Below are 14,863 nucleotides of genomic sequence, written 5' to 3' on the forward strand. Positions count from 1 at the left end.
GGTAGACGAATTCCTCGACCACCTCGAAGGTATCCCCGTCTATCGTAACACTGCTTCCCAGGCGGGCCCTGTCGCGCTCGGTTCCGCCCACAAGCATGTACTTTGTCTTTGACGCATTCACCACCAGTCCAACTTTTGTTGCTTCACGTTTCAGGCGGGTGTACAGTTCTGCCACCTTTGCAAATGTTCGGCCGACAATGTCCATGTCATCCGCGAAGCAAATAAATTGACTGGATCTGTTGAAAATCGTACCCCGGCTGTTACACCCGGCTCTCCGCATGACACCTTCTAGCGCAATGTTGAACAACAGGCACGAAAGTCCATCACCTTGTCTTAGTCCCCGGCGCGATTCGAACGAACTGGAGTGTTCGCCCGAAATCTTCACACAGTTTTGCACACCATCCACCGTTGCTTTGATCAGTCTGGTAAGCTTCCCAGGGAAGCTGTTCTCGTCCATAATTTTCCATAGCTCTACGCGGTCTATACTGTCGTATGCCGCCTTGAAATCAACGAACAGATGGTGCGTTGGGACCTGGTATTCACGGCATTTTGAAGGATTTGCCGTACAGTAAAGATCTGGTCCGTTGTCGAGCGGCCGTCAACGAAGCCGGCTTGATAACTTCCCACGAACTCGTTCACTAATGGTGACAGACGACGGAAGATGATCTGGGATATCACTTTGTAGGCGGCATTAAGGATGGTGATCGCTCGAAAGTTCTCACACTCCAGTTTGTCGCCTTTCTTGTAGATGGGGCATATAACCCCTTCCTTCCACTCCTCCGGTAGCTGTTCGGTTTCCCAGATTCTGACTATCAGTTTGTGCAGGCAAGTGGCCAGCTTTTCCGGGCCCATCTTGATGAGCTCAGCTCCGATACCATCCTTACCAGCAGCTTTATTGGTCTTTAGCTGTTGAATGGCATCCTTAACTTCCCTCAAGGTGGGGGCTGGTTGGCTTCCATCGTCCGCTGAACTGACGTAGTCATCTCCTCCGCTGCCTTGACTTTCACTGCCTGTACTCTCAGCGCCATTCAGATGTTCCTCGTAGTGCTGCTTCCACCTTTCGATCACCACACGTTCGTCCGTCAAGATGCTTCCATCCTTATCCCGGCACATTTCGGCTCGCGGCACGAAGCCTTTGCGGGATGCGTTGAGCTTCTGATAGAACTTGCGTGTATCTTGAGAACAGCACAGCTGTTCCATCTCCTAGCACTTCGCTTCTTCCAGGCGGCGTTTCTTCTCCTGAAAAGGCGGGTCTGCTGTCTCCGCTTCCGTCTATAACGTTCCACGTTCTGCCGGGTACCTTGCTGCAGCGCAACCGCCCGCGCTGCGTCCTTCTCGTCCAGAATCTGTCTGCACTCTTCGTCAAACCAATCGTTCCGTCGACTTCGACCCATATACCCGACGTTGTTCTCCGCTGCGTCGTTAATGGCTGCTTTAACTGTACTCCAGCAGTCCTCAAGAGGGGCCCCATCGAGCTCACCCTCTTCCGGCAACGCTGCCTCGAGATGCTGCGCGTATGCAGTGGCGACATCAGGTTGCTTCAGTCGCTCTAGGTCGTACCGCGGCGGTCGTCGGTACCGAACATTGTTGATGACGGATAGTTTTGGCCGCAGTTTAACCATCACCAGATAGTGGTAAGAGTCGATGTTAGCGCCACGATATGTCCTGACGTCGATAATGTCGGAGAAGTGCCGTCCATCAATCAGAACGTGGTCGATTTGTGATTCTGTCTGCAGTGGTGATCTCCAGGTGTACCGATACGGGAGGCTGTGTTGGAAGTAGGTGCTACGAATGGCCATATTCTTGGAGGCGGCGAAATCAATTAGTCGTAGGCCGTTTTCGTTCGTCAGCCGGTGAGCGCTGAACTTTCCAATAGTCAATCAAATATGTCACGTTTTTCGAAAATATGTTTCACTGGTCAAATCGCTCCAAAAAAGGAGGTATTTTTGGCTAAAATTATGAATCCAGCAATAAATGGTGATATTCATCATAAAAACATTAATAGAAAAGACACATATTTTTTCAGAGGCTTCAATGGAATATAGGACCTATTTTCGAAATAGTACTAGTTTTGTCATATTCTACAAAACTGGAGTTTGCTAACTTTTTGGCTCGTATAATAAGCCTGTTGGATGCCTGATAAAATACCAATAGTCACTAGGGTGGCTTAAAAAACACTTTTTCAAATTTTTTGATGGGCTCCCGGATAAAAAATATCAATGAAAAATCATAAATTTTACTGTTACATCACCATTTAGTACATATTAGTTACCATTGAACGTAATGGAAATGTGACAATACAATTGCATAAGAATTTATGGTTTTGCACGATAAAACGAATGGTAAATGGGACTTTTACAATAAAAAATAGGGGTTGTTATGTATCTTTACAATAAAAAATTTGAAAAATGTTCATACAAAATTTAGAGCAAAACAATTGATTTTACGGTTCTTCAATGGGACGATTTCTAGGGCTGAAACAATAGAAAACATTGTGTTTTAAATGTTTTTCCTTATTTTTTTTATTGTTTCACAATTCAATTGCAATAGGGTTTAGGATAACTTTCACTCCAAAAATACAATACAAACACAATAAAATTTAGTGTTTTACAATTTATTTCATTAACATAGAAAAAAATCACATTTCTTGTGGGATGCAAAAAAAAAGTTTTCTTCTTTACAAAACACCATTATAATTTGTAATATTGAATTGATATTACAAAGTGTGATGATATTTTGTAATGATAAAAATCTTTTTTTGTATATCACAAGAAATGTAGTTTTTTTCTTGTTAATGAAATAAATTGCGAAACAAAATATATTGTAAATTAAATATAAATTTAAATGAAAAATAAAAATAATCTAATCAGCGTTTTGTAGATAGTTGTTTGTTATGGCGCAAATTATATTTAATCGGAGCGGTCCAAAGTGTGTGCGATTTCCTGCTATGATGCATCTTTAATTCTCATGTACTTATGCTGCCGGTGTTACATTGGCCCCACCGAAAAGGCTATGTAACCATGGAAGATCTAATAAATACGGCGCTGGAATAGAGAAGAAAAATTTAAAAATTAAAACGTATGAACATGTGGAAAGCAAATCTAAATGAATGGTATATTAATGAATCCATTCACTTTGATCGTGCTTACAGCGGCACACTAAGAATCAATTTTCTGAAAACAGAATGGCGAAAGGCATCTAAGGTTGGATTTCTCGAAACTAAACACCTTTATCGAAACAATATTTAGAAGGTATAGCAGCGAACACCTTCCTACATAACTGGTACCAAATAATGTTTCGTGACAAGTTCTTGCTTCTGAGAAAACTTACATTTCGTCATACCAATTTCTGGTGGGTAACTTCATGCTGCGGTTTATGCATAAACGTTAGCGCCTGGTCGCTGGCAATGGCAGACCAGCCACTGCTTGTGTCCAATAAAAAAATGTGTCAATATGGAAAATTTACCTTGAAATAGCGGCAACGATCGGATCCAGGATCGGCACCAAAATTGATTATGCTCCGAAGGCACTAGCAGACGATATCGCGCCGGAAACGGATGCACCGAACGCAGGTGGGCTTGGGGCATCAAATATCGGTGCTAGACTGGTTCTCTGATGTTAAATTTAGTTCTGGGCATCCAGTTCAGCCGTCATAACTAAACTCGATTCTGTGCGAAGATTTCATCCTCCGGTTTGGAACCTTTGGGCAATTTGAAATGAGGGTCGCTGGAATCAACACCCAGCTCTCAAGATGTTGGATCGAGCCTTAAGGGAGGATTTTTTGGCGGAGCGATCCGAACCATCCGAATCCGAATCACGAAGACTTGATTTCGGTTATCTGCAAGTGAACTACAAGGAATTGGCCCGATCGGTTGTATACGCTAGTGTGTCTGAAGTATCTTGTCATGATACTTTGCCAATCGATAGACCATCCACCGGCTCTGAGCATCTGAGCATCTCTGAAACGCCAAGAATAATTTATTAAGTAAATTGCATATACAACAAACTGATTTAAAAAAAATGTTTATAGCGAATTAAATTGCGAAATAATTTGATTCGTAAACCATTGTAAATAAAAGACTTACTGAGGATCAATCCGCCAGAATCCATTCGAATGTAGATTACCGCTGCTTCTGAAGATAGTCCTACTATTTAACAGCGGCGAAATTGGCTTTTGCTGGTCATTCCTTGTGGCAGACTGGTAACCAATTCACTTCTGTTGTTGCTCGGACCTTCTAGGTGTGTCGATTCCACCACCGGACTTGCCTGGCCGAACAGGGAAGCCTGAGCCACTGGTTGGCCAAATCCAGCGAACTTTGCTGCCCCGGAAGATGATTTGTTGTTGTTTTCAAACAGCAAGGTGATTGAGCTTTGAACAGTGACTTGTTATGTTGGCAACTGAAAATGAATTAAGTTAAAAATTAGAGCTTGAAAATTCCTATGATTTGCGACCAGCGCACGCCGTCTACGGCATACGCCATCCCGTATTGCGATTGTTATTAAGGTTCCCCCAAACGCACGCGACGCAACCGACGCAACAGTTCTTCACTTGGCGACTGCAATTCTATCGCCGTTGGTATGGAAGCTTAAATGAAACGTCGCAGCGATGAAATCGTCTATAGGTTTGGAGGAGCCTTTACAAGGGTTAAACTAGTTCTTCTCGCAAAACTTACCAGTTTCTTGTACAGCAGTAATATCTGCCTCCTTCCAAGCATAGCTGCTCATATGTATTTGTCGGACACCAGATAGACGCACAGCTAAATGTCTAAACATCAAGCACAACTTTTCTTTCTTTTATCTAACAAAAGTGAACAAAACGGGGTTTTATTATTACGGGACAATCACATGCGACAATACACCTCTATTTTATTGATTTTAGATCTTAATATTTAGTGGATTTTAAATACCTTGTAATAAACATTTAATCAAGAAATAAATATAAACAAGAAAGAAAAATAAAAACACCGTTCAAAACGATAGTGTTGCCAGAATAATTTAAATTAATTTGAACGAAATGTTGAAATGTGTTGAAGGGTGGCAATGTGCTGTAAAAGTGGGTGATCATTTCAAGACTTGTAATATTTAAAATCAATTTATAAAAAAATGTCAACTATTGTTGTTTTATTGTTTTCAATTGTTATTTTATCATTATAATAAATCAATAGAATATTCTTAAATTGTATATTTTTGAACTTAAGGCAAGATTATATTATTAACAAGTCAGGAAAAATGCATCGTTTGTTTCGTTTTTTGATGCGCAAAACAAAACACAAGAAACAATAAATATATTATAAAATGTATTGTTAACGTTTAAAATTATTGTGATTTTTAAGTAAGTACAATAAAGGTTCTCTACAACCGTGGGAATTCTACATTAAAGGCACTATAGATTGTATTGTTTGACATACAACCTATGGTATTTTAATGGGTTAAGCCATACAAGGTACTGTAAATTTTTATCCGGGCTGCCCTCTTATTTGGTTCTATTTGATGCCCTGATGCTCTGGACAAAAGTTCAGCCAAATCAGTCAACGTTTGGCCGGTGCTAAACTCGTTAAAAGTATATATGTAAAACTGTATGCAGAAAGGGCTGCGAAATGGTGAGTTGACATCCGGGAAGGGGCGCCTAACATAGCTCTGGTCCTCACAAGTTCCAATACTCACGCTTCCACGGGTCTTCCGATGACAATTGACCGCCAGCTAAGGGTTGCGTACTTAGCTGGTAGTGCAGCCTTCTGACATCAGCTAGAGTGAGAGGGTGCGTACTATGGGGTCTGCCTAGGATGTGGTGGGGTTCGACAGTGGGCTCTGTTGAACTTCTATAAAAAGCTGCATGTGTCCCCAAGCAGGCCCTATCAAAGCGACCGTGTGCCGCTCAAAGCGCACTAGCCTAGTCCTGGTGTTGGGTGGGACTTTAAACAAATTTGACCCGACTGATCGAGCGTCTGTCCACCAAGGAGGTGCGGCTCCAACAGCGTCTGTTCTGGCATCCAGCGGCTGAGTATGAAATGCTATTCCCGGAAGCTATACCTAAGATGGCAGCCCCATCCCGGTGGATAGGGAACCTTGGGCCAACAACCTACTGTTCCCAAAACATCAATTTGTTCGAGAATCCGATAATGAAAGAATACGGACTGATTTTACGGCGACGACTCTTAGCGCGAAACAAGGGACACGAATAGGAACATGGAACGTTTTAACCCTAGCCCAGCAGGGTAAATTGGCACAACTTGCCAATGAGGCACGCCGCATGAAGCTTGAGATCCTGGGACTGAGTGAAGTCCGTTGGCCAAACTTTGGAGAACACAGAACGCCGTCGGGACAAGTTCTGCTATACTCTGGTTTACGAGGTGAACACGCTCCCCGGCATCGCGGAGTTGGCTTCCTACTAAGCGCTCAGGCACACTCTGCGCTTATGAAGTGGGAACCTATAAGTGAAAGGATAATCGTTGCCAGATTTAGAACACGGGTCCGAAACCTTACTATAATCCAATGTTATGCGCCAACCGATGCTGCCGATCTGCAAGACAAAGAGAACTTCTACAGTCAACTCAATGCCGTCGTAGATAGAATTCCGAAGGGTGATATCAAGATCTGTTTGGGCGACTTCAATGCGAAGATCGGATCCGACAACTCGAACCATGAGCGCATTATGGGACGCCATGGTCTCGGAGAAATGAGCGAAAACGGAGAGCTGTTCGCAGAATTTTGTGGTAATAACGACATGGTGATCGGGGGATCGCTCTTCCCTCATCGACCGGTTCACAAGGTCACGTGGGTCTCCCGTGACGGCTTTACAGAAAATCAAATCGACCACATCTGCATCAGCCGAAAATGGAAACGGAGCCTTCTTGATGTACGGAATAAACGTAGTGCCGATATCGCGTCTGATCATCACCTCCTCATTGGCGAAATACGCCTGCACATTGCGCGGATTCAGTTCAACACACGCCGACTGGAAGATGCCACGGTGAAACGGTCCTTCGTTGAAGAACTGGAGACGCGTGCTGCAGATATTCCGGAAGGTGGCACCGTGGAAGACCAATATACCGCCATCAAGAATGCCTTCATCGCCACCAACGAGAACAATCTGGGCGAACTGCGCACCCAGAGAAAACAATGGATCACCGATGAGACCTTCGGGGAGATAGAGGAGCGAAGAGAAGCCAAAGCCGCGATAGAGAAATCAAAAACCAGAGGAGCCAAAGTCTTAGCCCGTCAACGATACACGGCTCTTGAGAAGGAAGTAAAACGCTCATGTCGACGGGACAAGCAAGCGTGGGCAGACTCTCTGGCCGACGAAGGAGAGAGAGCCGCCGCAACCGGGGACATTCGCCTCCTCTACGATATCTCACGACGCTTAAGCGGGGCGAAGATGAATGCAACGATGCCTGAGAAAGACGCGAATGATCAGTTATTGACCGACCCAACTGACCAGCTGAAACGCTGGTTCGAGCACTTCGAACAACTTTTTCAAGTGCCAACCAGGCCATCACCACCTCGGCATGATCTGCCTAGGATCCGACGTATAACACGTGTCAATACCGAAGCTCCATCACTGCTAGAGATTCAAACAGCCATCCAAAGCATGAAATCGAATAAAGCCCCAGGGGTCGACCGCATATCAGCCGAGATACTCAAAGCTGACCCCATGACATCCGCTCAACTACTGCATCGTTTATTTCGTAATATCTGGGACACCGCAACTTTCCCGGTCGACTGGATGCAAGGTATCTTAGTGAAGGTGCCCAAAAAGGGTGACCTGACTGTATGCGATAACTGGCGAGGCATTATGTTGCTGTGTACCGTTCTCAAAGTTCTGTGCAAAATTATCCTAGCCCGGATTCAGGAGAAGATCGATGCGACTCTCCGGCGGCAGCAAGCCGGATTCCGTGCCAGAAGATCCTGTGTGGACCATATTGTCACGCTCCGCATCATTTTGGAGCAGGTCAACGAATTCCAAGAGTCGCTTTACTTGGTATTCATTGCCTACGAAAAGCTTTCGACCGTCTCAATCACGAGAATATGTGTGGCGCTCTGAGACGCAAGGGGTTCCTGAGAAAATCATCGGCCTCATCGAAGCACAGTACGAGGCCTTTTCGTGTAGAGTGCTGCACAATGGGGTCCTGTCCGACCCTATCCGGGTCGTAGCTGGTGTGAGGCAAGGATGTATTCTATCACCGTTACTGTTCCTCATCGTAATCGATGAGATTCTGGTAGATGCGATTGACCGTGAACCAAACCGCGGGCTGTTATGGCAGCCTATAACCATGGAGCACCTAAACAACTTCGAATTGGCGGATGACGTTGCACTACTCGCGCAACGGCGCTCTGATATGCAGAGTAAGCTCAACGACCTTGCCGATCGCTCCTCTTCGGCAGGTTTAGTCATCAACGGCAACAAAACCAAATCGTTGGATGTAAACACGGTGACTCCTTCCAGTTTCACAGTAGCCGGGCAACCAGTGGAGAATGTTGAAAGCTTCCAATATCTTGGTAGCCAAATGGCGTCAGACGGCGGTACCAAGATCGACATAGGCGCACGGATCAAGAAAGCAAGGGCTGCCTTTGCGAGTTTAAGAATTATCTGGAAAAACAGGCAGATAAGTGAACGCACCAAAATACGAATTTTCAACTCTAACGTGAAATCTGTGCTGTTATACGCTAGCGAAACATGGTGTGTATCAGTGGAGAACATTCAACGGCTGCAGGTGTTCATTAACAGATGCCTGCGGTATATAATTCGGGCCTGGTGGCCTCACAACTGGATTTCAAACAACCATTCTCACACTCTACGTAGGGGCGGAAACGAAATCTGTAAGCAAGCATTAGACTGGAACCCAGCGGGACATCGCAGCAGAGGCAGACCCAGAGGCTCATGGCGGCGAAGCCTCAATCTTCTTCTTTCTTCTATATATATAAAAACCAATCTATGTATGTATGTTCGCTAACTACTTCTGAACCACTTGGCCGATTTCAACCAAATTTGGTACAGACATTCTCTATCCTCAGAGGAAGTTAACAAAGGGGTGGGATGGTCATGTAGAAAAGGGGAGGGTGGTGGGAGGGTTTTGTTCAGAAAACGAACAATTCTGTGTAACTTTCAACTCCCAGGACCGATTTCAACCAAATTTGGTACAGACATTCTCTATCCTCAGAGGAAGTTAACAAAGGGGTGGGATGGTCATGTAGAAAAGGGGGAGGGGTGGTGGGAGGGGTTTTGTTCAGAAAACGAACAATTCTGTGTAACTTTCAACTCCCAGGACCGATTTCAACCAAATTTGGTACAGACATTCTCTATCCTCAGAGGAAGTTAACAAAGGGGTGGGATGGTCATGTAGAAAAGGGGGGGGGTGGTGGGAGGGGTTTTGTTCAGAAAACGAACAATTCTGTGTAACTTTCAACTCCCAGGACCGATTTCAACCAAATTTTGTACACATATTCACTACGAGGAGGTAATCATATGGGAGGGATTTGGGAAAGGGGAGGGGTCTGGAGGGAGGGTTTTGTTTAGAAAACGGGCAATTCAAAGTAAATCATGAACCCCTGTACCGATTTCAACCAAATTTGGTACACACATTCTACATCATAAGGAAAAGATAACAAAGGGGATGGGATGGTCATTGGAAAAAGGGAGGGTATAGGGGAGGTGTTGTCTTTGGAAAACGAGCAACTCAGTGTAACTCCCAACCCCAGGACCGATTTCAATCAAATTTTGTACACATATTCACTATGAGGAGCCGATCGTACGGGAGGAAATTTGGATAAGGGGGTAGGGGTCTGAAGGAGGGGTATTGTTCAGAAAACGGGCAATTTAGTGTAACTTCTGAACCCCTGTACCGATTTCAACCAAATTTGGTACACACATTTTCTATCCCTAGGAGAAGATAACAAAGGGGTGAAATGGCCGTTGAGAAAAGAGGAAGGGTAAAGGGAAAGCGGTTGTCTTTAGAAAACGGGCAATTCAGTGTAACTCCTGACCCCCAGGACCAATTCTAAGCAGATTAAATGATTAAATCATTCAACTCTATGATTAAAGATTATGATTAATGAATTATAATTTTTGAAAATGATGACTGATAATGATTAATGATTAAATTCATTTTTGACAATAATTAACGATTATGAATAATAGATGAAAAAAACCGTTGGATTATGATTAACGATTACCGATCGTGATTAAATGTTGACACACTATGTGTATGGTTAATGATTAACGATCGATATGATTAATGATTGATGATTATGAATGATCAAATTGCATAGTGATCCATAATCGAGTAACCTTTATTCCAAATTTTAAAAGGTATGATAATTATATGATAATGATTCAAGATTAATAAATAAAAGCAAGGTATGCAATGATCCAATGTTCCAGCATAACTTCTGTACCCTTGCCCGATTTCAACCAAATTTGGAACAAACATTCTTTTTCTTAAGAAGGCGAAGATGACAGGGATCGATCAACTCAACACTTCATCGAAATCATGGTTTGCCCAGAGAAAAGCAATGATTAAAGTGTTTCCTTCTGGACGGTAAATGTGATCATTTCTTTAAAATAGACGTTTTTCCGGAATAAGGCATCGGTGTATGTTTTTCCTTCTTTAGAAATAGACGTTTGCCCGGAATAAAGCGATTTTGGGTTTGATCCCATTTTCAAAATCAGTCAATGTTTTCAAATGTAATCTACCTTCTTTTAATCAAATGATGAAATATCAATAAGAAAACACAATTATCCTTTTGACCTATTCCAATTCCGATGGTGAAAAAAACTGCGAATTAAACTGGCAACTCCGAGCAAGGCCGGGTACATAAAGCTAGTAAAGAAATAAAAGAAGTCGACCGAAATCTAACCTGGCAACAGGTTAAAGCGATAGCCGGGCAACGCTCAGGATGGAGATCTTTCAAGTCGGCCCTTTGCACCACCGGAGGTGTACAGGATCCATAAGTAAAAGTAACTGTATGCAGAAACATCCAAAAACAGTGATTTACAGTATTTTTTTATTTATTATCAGACTAAGGCCGGAGTAGCATGTGCTGCAGAAAAAAGTTTTCTCCATTCAGCTCGGTCCATGGCTGCACTTCGCCAACCACGCCGTCTGCGGAGGGTCCGCAAATCGTCCTCAACCTGATCGATCCACCTTGCCCGCTGTGCACCTCGCCTTCTTGTTCCCGTCGAATCGTTGTCGAGAACCATTTTCACCGGATTACTGTCCGACAGTCTGGCTACGTGCCCGGCCCACCACAGTCTTTCGATTTTCGCGGTGTGAACGATGGATGGTTCTTCCAACAGCTGATGCAACTCGTGATTCAATCTCCTCCTCCACGTACCGTCCGCCATCTGCACCCCATCATAGATGGTACGCAACACTTTCCTTTCAAAAACTCCCAGTGCGCGTTGGTCCTCCACGAACATTATCCAGAACTCGTGTTTGTAGAGAACTACCGGTCTTATAAGCGTTTTGTAGACAGTCAGTTTGGTACGGCGGCAAACTCTATTCGATCGGAGCGTCTTACGGAGTCCAAAGTACGTACGATTTCCAGCCACTATGCGCCTCCGAATTTCTCTGCTGGTATCGTTATCGGCGGTCACCAGTGAGCCTAAGTACACGAATTCTTCAACCACCTCGATTTCGTCACCACCGATAGAAACTCGTGGTGGGTGGCTTACATTGACCTCTCTTGAGCCTCTTCCTATCATGTACTTCGTCTTCGACGTGTTGATGACTAGTCCAATCCGTTTAGCTTCGCTTTTCAGTCTGATGTAGGCTTCCTCCATCCTCTCAAAGTTACGTGCCATGATATCAATGTCGTCGGCGAAACCAAATACCACCTGGAGGACCACTCGTGTCAATCCCTACCTTTCGTATTACTCCCTCCAAAGCGATGTTGAATAGCAGACACGAAAGACCATCACCTTGCCGTAACCCTCTGTGCGTTTCGAAGGGACTCGAGCATGTCCCTGAAACTCGAACTACGCACATCACCCGATCCATCGTCGCCTTGATCAACCTATCAGTTTATCCGGAAATCCGTTTCGTGCATTAGCTGCCATAGCTGGTCCCGATCGATTGTATCATATGCGGCTTTGAAGTCGATAAATAGATGATGTGTGGGCACGTTGTATTCGCGGCATTTCTGCAATACCTGACGTATGGCGAACACCTGGTCTGTGGTAGAGCGTGACGATCGATGGTCAGGTTTAAACCATACCTGGATATTTCCTCCTATGTCGCATAATTCACTTTTCACAGATCTTCGACTTTAACTTCTTGGTTTAAGTATTCCGGATAGCTAATCGACTCACGTCTTTCTCTAGCAAAAGTTGCAAGCTAATTGCCATTTAGCGATGGAGGTCGTTCACGCGAAAAGGCTTGACCGTTACATTTTCCCCTCATCACATTTTCGCCCTATTGATGTCCCCATTATACCACCAACCATGGCCTCTCATGTCGTTGCGTACACCTGGTGTTGAGTAGTGGAACTATACTATGCTGCTGATGTCGGCAAAGTGGGTGTTGATTGGGTCAAGTTTCAATGGATCAATAATTTTCAAGGCATATACAACAAAAACCAAATAAAAGAACCACGAAAATCTCAATAATCTTGGACAGATCAACACACCACTGGTTACAGCCTTATGGGAGGGGGGACATAGTATACCGTCTAACCCTACATGCAAAAAAGCGTTTCCGATATCGTGAATCAGAAAACATCGTGATTTATATTACGGATTCGGGAACACCATTCACGCTTTTTAAACTTCATTGATGCTCCCGAGGCCGTGATATGAATCACGGTTTTTTTTCCTGAGTAGTTCAAGAAATCGTTGATCCTTTATTTGCAAATACATCGAGATTTAAGTCACGGATACGGGAACATCTGTCACGTTTTCCAGAACGTTCCAGAAGATGTGACTGTTATTCCCGAAACCGTGATTCAAAATACACCGTTATCTTGTTAGTACACGAATTCGAATTCGAAAATTAATCCAGGGTCGATTGATACAATTCTGTATAAAATCTTGGCACATACAGATGGTTACAAGATTGTAATACAAAAATGAGAGGTCGTACAGATAATGATAAAATTAAGGCCAAGCTTCCCGGAATTCGAAACTAAATGCACTCGTGTTTTCACCATTCACCATTCAAAACCGAAGTAACGCAAAACTGACATTTTTATTATTTCACGCATGCAACAAAGCTTGATAATAAAAGTGCTTCTGTATTCTGTGGTGTGCCCTTCAAAACGCGAATGAATTGGACTCTGGTGTTGGACTCTGGGAGGCTTTCCTTAATAGACTTGGAAGGTTTTAAAGTAGGACCATGGCTGTTTTTGTTGCGTTTGCCAAAAAATCGAGACCGTCACGAAAATATGATAGACTTGGAACGATGATAGCTCAGCCGTTTATCGATAGATTTTCAATTTTTATAGACAATTAGATCAAGAAAGAGTCAACGCTTCTTAGTACTGTTCTGGAAATACAGATTTTCAACTATTTATTAGAGATAGATTAGAACAAGTTTAGAAATAGGTAAACCAAATAACCTGTACGTGCATCGCAAGCACAGACATCAAAATCGAGCAACTTGTTCGTTTGGATCTAATCCATATGGGATAAAACCATCGCAACCTCGACAATGGCTGCGATAGCTGCGATAGACAGCAGCAGTGGCGAGTGGCCGTCGCCGACAGCAGCAACACAAAGTGAAATTTCAACGTAGGTTTCGAGCAAACGTTTGGTTGCTGTTTATGATTTGAAAGACGCATTGTGAAAAGAAAATTGATTATTTTTAGAACCAGGAATTCCTATGGAAGACCACCCCGAGATACCGTGAGAATTTCGTATATTCGTACATGAAGAAGCGTATGAAAGAAATTAATTGTGGCAGATAGTGTCTTTACATGATTTTCTGGTGATAGTGATTAGGCAATGCAACTTGCAATGCTTGGTGACTCAAAACCAAGTGTTCGGATACGATTTGAAAATTCTCTGCAGCGGTCACCTCTTCAGTGTACGCAGCTCAAAGCTGAAAAAATTATTTTATTAGTTTCAATGGCATTATAGAAATCATTCATCTTACATTTAGTTTTCCTCGTAACGATCTACCCGAACTATCTTCAGCGACGTGTCAGTTATGCAATACACAGTATCTACAGGTAGGTGTTAAATCGGTAAGTATTCCCCAGACAAGTAGGTAAATTATTTTATCATTTATCTCGTCTTCTACACATATTTACCTTACAATTATCCTGAGCAACTAGACAATGCCAATTTACTGCACACAGTTAAATTCAGAGTGGGGTCCTGAAGATAAACGATTGAGGTTACATATTTATTGTTCCCAGTGCCACTCTAACTATACAGTTCAAATTCACATCTGCTAGCTAATCATACTGAAAATTCAACACAATATTACCTTAATTCGTAGTATTTCAACTTAATCATGGGATTTAGGACTATAATTACTTTAAATAAATCTGCTACTCACAATCGATTTTAGGAAATGTGATTTGTCACGATGACAACTTAGACTGACGATTAAGGTTTGTTCTTCAAAGGGCCGGACCGGCGACGTCCTTACTACCCACTTTCCCAGTGTTGCCAGGCGCTGCAACATTCTCCGACTCGTAACGCATTTCCGTCTCTGCAGGTAGCTCTGCGTTACCATTTTCCTGTACTTGCAGTACTGCCAACTTGGATACCGGTCGTCGCATTAATCCGCCCTTAGTTTGTACCATTGCTTGACGAACCCGACCGTCTCTTCCCGGAATCACTGACAATATCCGTCCTCTTGTCCAACCGTTGCGTTGCCCTTCATTTACAATTAGTACTAAATCGTTCTCCTTCACGTTTTCCG

General features: G+C 43.5%; 1 long non-coding RNA gene across 1 annotated transcript; it reads right to left on the reverse strand.

Moving 5' to 3' along the window:
- Positions 1-2,934: 2,934 nt before the first annotated feature.
- Positions 2,935-4,269, reverse strand: LOC134227327 (uncharacterized). The gene is made up of 3 exons (XR_009983654.1): positions 4,085-4,269; positions 3,466-3,958; positions 2,935-3,044 (listed from the first exon to the last, which is right to left on the reverse strand). It is a non-coding gene; the product is annotated as an uncharacterized LOC134227327 (long non-coding RNA).
- Positions 4,270-14,863: the final 10,594 nt, after the last annotated feature.

This window comes from Armigeres subalbatus, chromosome 3 (assembly GCF_024139115.2).
Source record: "Armigeres subalbatus isolate Guangzhou_Male chromosome 3, GZ_Asu_2, whole genome shotgun sequence".
Lineage (NCBI taxonomy): Eukaryota > Metazoa > Arthropoda > Insecta > Diptera > Culicidae > Armigeres > Armigeres subalbatus.